This window comes from Furipterus horrens, unplaced genomic scaffold (genome assembly GCF_987537825.1).
Source record: "Furipterus horrens unplaced genomic scaffold, mFurHor1.1.pri manual_scaffold_3, whole genome shotgun sequence".
Lineage (NCBI taxonomy): Eukaryota > Metazoa > Chordata > Mammalia > Chiroptera > Furipteridae > Furipterus > Furipterus horrens.
Window position 1 is genome coordinate 203,201,003 of NW_028327173.1, and position 6,000 is coordinate 203,207,002.

Consider the following 6,000-nt stretch of genomic DNA (forward strand, 5'->3'; position numbering starts at 1 on the left):
CCGCCTTACGTTCCCTTGCCCCCATCCTTGAGTCACCACTGATCTGTCTTCCGTACGTTAGATTAACTGGCATTTTCTAGAATCTGGTCAGGTATGGTTTGGGCATGATTTACACACATATTTCCCTTCAGTACGTACTGCCGGAATTCTGGAAAATGATCACACCAATGTACGCTACTACCAGACGCGTATGGGAGTTCATTACGAAGAAATTTTAATCTCTGAGTATCTTCCCTGGAATGCATAACAATAATTGAAGCAAAGGCCCTAACCTGTCTGCCTCATGGATTCCGATTTAGTCAAAACGTATGATTTCTACGTAAGAGTTTTAGAAGCGTCACTGAGACACATATGAGAGGATCACCTGAGTTAAAAGTAAATTGAGAGTCAAAAGCACTGGAACACAGGTGAAATACAGTCCAACGGTTACAATGTGACCTGGACACTGATAACACCTGAACCCAACAGCCCTGAATGCCACTAAAACAGTGTTCACCATCTGCGTGGGGGGAGATGAAACACTCACAACCCTGCAGTTCCAGCCATATGCTTGGCTGCGTGCTCTCAGCCTTTGCCACTTAACCAGGAGAGAGGAAGGACGCTGTGAGACGCACTTGGACGTAAAGGTATTTTCCTCACGTTCTTTCCAATCTGACTACACAGTCCCCTCTACCACCCCCTCACTCCTTTGAAAAAAATAAGGATTCAACGCCCACTCTCTTTATTTTTTTCATCCTCTATTTACTCCTCAAATTCACTCAAATTTGGCCTCCAGCATTATCATTTCTCTTAAATCATGTTTGCTGAGATCAGTGACCCCCGTCCTTACCAGCAAAGCCAACATCTTTTCTTTCTGCTTCTTCTGACTCGTTTGACTCTGAGATTTCTCTCATTAAACCTCCTTCCTCTCCTGGCTCCTATGACACTATCGTCTGCTAGTTTTCCTCCTCTTTTCCTTGACTGTGTCCACCTGCATCTTAAATACTGGCATTCCCCGCCCTTGGTCTTCCTCTCTTCTTACTCACTTGAATGATTTCTTCCACTCTCACAGAAGTAACTTCCACCACCAGATGCTTCCAACATCTACAAGGCGGATCCTGACATCAGAAATTCCCGACACACCGATACATTATCAGTCCACTGCCAACGAGGCAGCTTTGCCAGGCGTCTTGCAAGAATCTCCAACTCACTTTCTCTCAATCAGAATTAGTCTATCGATTTGCTAGTTTTATTTATAAATTAAATATTATGAATTGAATGGTTTATTATAATTCAAGAGGAGCCAATAAAATACAAGAGATACTTAAAATTCTTTTCTTAAAGGGTAAAAAAAAAAAAGAGCAAAGTTTTATGAAGTCTTTCCTCCAGTTATGAAGACAACTCATAGTTATTAGCAAAAACTACAAAATACGAAAAGATGATAAAAAGCAACTCTCGAATCCCAGCTCTTAAAAGCAAGCAATATCAACATTTCCTTCTAAAAAAGCAACTTTTAACCTTGATAAAGTTACATATCAAAATACTAAATTGGTAAACAGGAAATGGTATTATTAACACTCAGTATTTCCAGGCTTCTTTTTTTTAACATAACTCCATTAACTGTCCACCTGAAGTTAGAATCAGTATATTATTTTGAATACAAAAGCAATCCTTTCACATGCTGTATTTTAAATATTCTACAGGAACCAATGTTTTTGGCTTGGCATCTTTCTGGCCTATACCTGGACGTCTGCGTGCAACGGTATATTCCTTTATTTAAAGGAAACCATAGCAAAGAAAGAAAAAAAGAAAAAGAAAACACTGGGAGGAATAGATGCCAAATCTAAAATCTAGCTGGGTAGATCGTTTGTGTCTTTGCAAAAACCATAGGAAACTGACGTTTTAACACCTCTTTGCGCTTCGAAAAGTTTCAGAAACTCTCCGCCTGGGGCCAGTCCTCGGAAGCTCGAACCCTGGGCCAGTCTCCCCGCCTTCCCGTCCAGGCGTCCCACTGAGTGGACCGGTAACCCCACAACCCACCAGCTCCACAGGGCGAGTCACTGCCTTCCAAGCCACGGTGATCCCGGCTGTCCAACGACCCCTAAGCCTCTCCCGGGCCTCCGGAGAGCGCGAGCCGCTGGAGGAGACTCAGTCACCTGGGCCCCCAACGAAGGAGACGTTAAAAAAAAGTTGAAGGAGACAAAAAAAAAAAAAAAATCCCTGCAGAATAGTCGTAGGACACTCAGCCCCGAGAGGCGCAGGACAAGGGGTCTGCTCGCTGGGGGCCGGGTCGCTCTCACTCCCCCACCCGACCCTGCGCACAGGACCCGGGAGGCCAGGGCAGCGGCCACTGGAGGCCCGCACCACGATGCGCGCCCGGGGAAGCGCACCTGAGTCCTCGGCTTCCTCCCACGCCAGGGTCCTGGCTCTCGGGGCGCCCCTGCTCCACACCGCGGTGAGGCGGTGCCGCGTGGCCCCGGCGGGTTACCTGCTCCAGGGAGTGGACGCTCTGCAGTCACCACCCCCAGTAACCAAGTCTCAGGTCACCTCTCCCAGCAGCGCCTCGAGGCCCCGCCCCCTTTCCCCCAGGTCTGCCCCACCCCCACCCCACCCCCTGCTGCTCGTGGGCTGCGCACGAGGAGGGGCGGGCCGGGCAGGGCCCTGGGTCTCCTACCTGAGTGCGCTGCGCCTGCGCTGTGGACTCATTTCTCCTGTTCTGCTTCTTCAAGTCCCAACTCTTAGCGACTCCCTTTGGGAAAGTCTAAGATGAAGCCAGGCAGAGTTTGGAGTATTTTGAGGAATGAGAAGAGAGAGAAAAGATAGAAGGGGTATAGAGGGAAAGCCATTGGCCAGATGAACCACTTTGAATCCGGGAAGAAGGAGTAGTTTCTTTTGCCAGAGATATTTCTGCACCTTTTTTTTTTTTTTTTTCCTTTTGAAAGCACAGAACCTTCTTAGTTGTAACCTTACTGGACTATAGTATCTATATCCTAATTATAATGTCTTTGATAATCAGCCTGCATCTCTTCACTTCTGTGGTTTTGCATCTACTAGCACCTTGCCCGCAGTAGGTCTGCTGAAAAGAATCCTAAAGGTATCAGCTGCAGTGGCCCTGTCCCCGTTGTGTGCTGGAACTACCATCTTGGCAAGGAGTTGGCTGGCCCTTGTCATTTTTGCCTCCCGTAGTGGGAATCTTAACTCTGCAGTTGGAAAGTTGTTGAATGAATTCCTAGATTATCTGTTAATTAGTAGTTCAGCCTTTGAGAGGCCAATGGATTATGAATTGAAATAAAGGTCATACTTTCCATCCTGTAGAGGAGTCTTTCCCCAAGTGGGTTCTGTTCATCTCCAGATCCTAGAGATACTAAAAAGGGGATAGAATTAATCTAGGGAAAGAAACAATACAGGGGTAGGCAAGAGTAGATTTACAGTCGTCGTCGGCAGCCGTCCGTCTCGAGAGACGATGGTGTAGCTTCTTAAGAGTCTATCTGCACTGCCGAGAATGGCTGTGCAGTCCGACTCGGGAGTGACACGGTATCTGTCTCCTCCTGTGTTGAATCGACATCTTGCGATGACGCTGGAGTGTCCTCTCCAGTGGAGCTGAAGCTACAGAGCCTGGGCAGGGTGATATGGAGGGTCTGCTGTTGCCCATGCAGCAGACCCCCCCTCTCTTCGCAGCTGAAGGGTCCAAGGGAAAGACGGAGTCAATACAGCTTGGCTTCAGGTGCGCCGCAGGAGTTGCCGGTGTTGACTACAACGTCAAACCGCCTTAGGGACTCCGGCTCCGGATTTTCTGTCGGGGTTTACTCCCTTAGCCTTTCCCCTGAAGAGGTATGCCGCAAGGCAGCGGAGGTTTTTTGGAGTCAGAGTTTTCCTTCTCTGAGATTTACAGTATGACTATATAAAACACAGTTTATTCTTGTATTATTAAGTATTGTATTATCCTCTGTACCAATAACTGTAAACCTACTTTTGCCCACCCTGTATAGTTGCTCTCCTTGAGATTGGTGACACATTCCCAGGCCTGAAAACTGTTTTACTTGGGACCATCCTGCATTTCTGAAATTTATTTGACCTGAAGGTTGGCAGACTGTGTCACCCCAAAACATGCCACTTTGGCATAAGACCTTCCTTTTTCTTCCTGAAAGCAAATGAAACTCCAGTGTGAAGGATGTCCTCCAAATACCAGAAGGAAAGAAACATTCTGATCTCCAGAGATGGGAGTTGAAGGATGAGGGAAATATATAGAAACTTTGCTAAACTGACTCTTACCTTCCTAGTCCCTACACGATTAACTGCCATAGCTCAAGCCCCTTGGTCTTCTTGCATTTTTCACTATTCACTACTTTTTGTCCAACATAGTATGTTAATGTCTAGCTCTAACTGCTTCTTTGGGTCTTCAATTTCCTGTTGGTACTCTCCTGTGCCTGTAAAAATCTACATACTTTGCTCCTATTAGTCTATGTCAATTTAATTCTCATTTCTAGTCAGAAACCTTAAGAGGGTTAAGTTTTACCTCCCTAGAGACCACTCAACTCTCTTCTTGAGAAATGCCTGTTACAATCCCAGGGCATTAGTGTTTCAACCAATGCACTTTGATAAACACCGCTTTAAAGTCCAAGTACATTTACCTTAAATAATTTTTCACTCTATTACAAATGTTTGCAAAGTTCTGTACTGTTTACACAAAACTTTCACATGAGTCATCTCTGTTAATGCTCACAATTATGATGTAACTGTAATTATCCTCATCTTACAGTTGAAGGTATTGAGGATCAAACATACAGTGGCTGTCCAAGAATAAAGTCAAGATTGACTCTGGACTTCAGACTCGAAGGCCTTTTAAAGGTGTATGATGTGTTCTATTTAAGGATCAAATGGGGGTGAGAGAAAGAGAGAGAGAGAGAGAGAGAGAGGACAAGGACCTTTACCTATCTTTTACTCCCTGCGACACCTGATGTCATAGTTCAGGGCACAAAACTGTCACTCAGATGTGCTGAATGAATGAAGAATGAATGAATAATGCGTGAATGCTCAGTGGTGCTTATGGAACTGGACTGAGTCTCTGGTGCCCTAACTCAACAACCTTAACAACCTTTTTGCTGATGCGGAAGTTCCAAGAGCAAGAGCTTGCCAAATTGTTCTTAGTTTTCTTCCGTCTTCCATCTAAAAAGAATTCCTTAGAATAATCCACTCTGTTGACGGAAATAGTTCTTCGAAAACAATGAAACCACTTCCTTTATTTTCCTTGAAATGGGCCTCCTTCCTGTTCCGCTTTCAGAGGCGAGGCTACATTGACATAAATGGTGGGTACTGTATTGTACATAAACCTTTCTTTGTGGCCCCAGTGGTTAACCTCTTCCCACAAAAGGATGGTTGTGCAACATTCGGAGGGAGTTTTTGTTTTTTGTTGGCTTGCTTTTTAATATTAAACATTAATGTTTTTAATATTAATGTCTTACATTATTTGAGGAAGATCTGAAGCCAAAAATAGATTTGGGCTGATGTGGGCAAGAGGGCAGCTTACATTTTGCTGTGCAGATTGATTCATTCAGTTGATAGAGACAAATCACTTAATCCCTGTCCTAATCCCCTTTCATTCTTCCTTCATTCAGTGCAATTTATAAATGATTTGCAACTCTCAGTCCAGCCCTACCTCTCCAGGCTCACCTCTTACTACCCACCACCCACACTGTTGACCTTCTGAATCAATTGTAGTTCCCTAAATTGCCAAATTCACACTACTGCTTCCCTCAACTCTATTTTATGGGTACCAACTGGCAAATTCATGTTCATTCAGCTGATGTATCGGCTCTCTGGAAGATAGAGTGCCACAACACTCAGCCTAGAATGAATTCAGAGTCCTTCATCAATGTTCCCACCACAATCCATCCATTTTCTGTCATAGCACCTATACAATAGCTGTGAATATTGATTTGTTTTTCCTTTTCCTACCAAACTCATCTCATGTGAATTGCCAATAGACAGGAATTAGGATTTCCACCTGTTTCCTGAACACAT

At 44.8% G+C, this 6,000-nt stretch overlaps 1 protein-coding gene across 1 annotated transcript in view; it reads right to left on the minus strand.

Annotated features, from left to right (window-relative positions):
• TC2N (tandem C2 domains, nuclear) overlaps window positions 1–2,405 on the minus strand; it is a 40,187-nt gene extending 37,782 nt beyond the window's left edge. The window contains exon 1 of the mRNA XM_090271312.1: window positions 2,370–2,405. The gene's annotated coding sequence lies outside the window, so the exon portion shown is untranslated. The remainder of the gene's footprint in view (window positions 1–2,369) is intronic.
• Window positions 2,406–6,000: the final 3,595 nt, after the last annotated feature.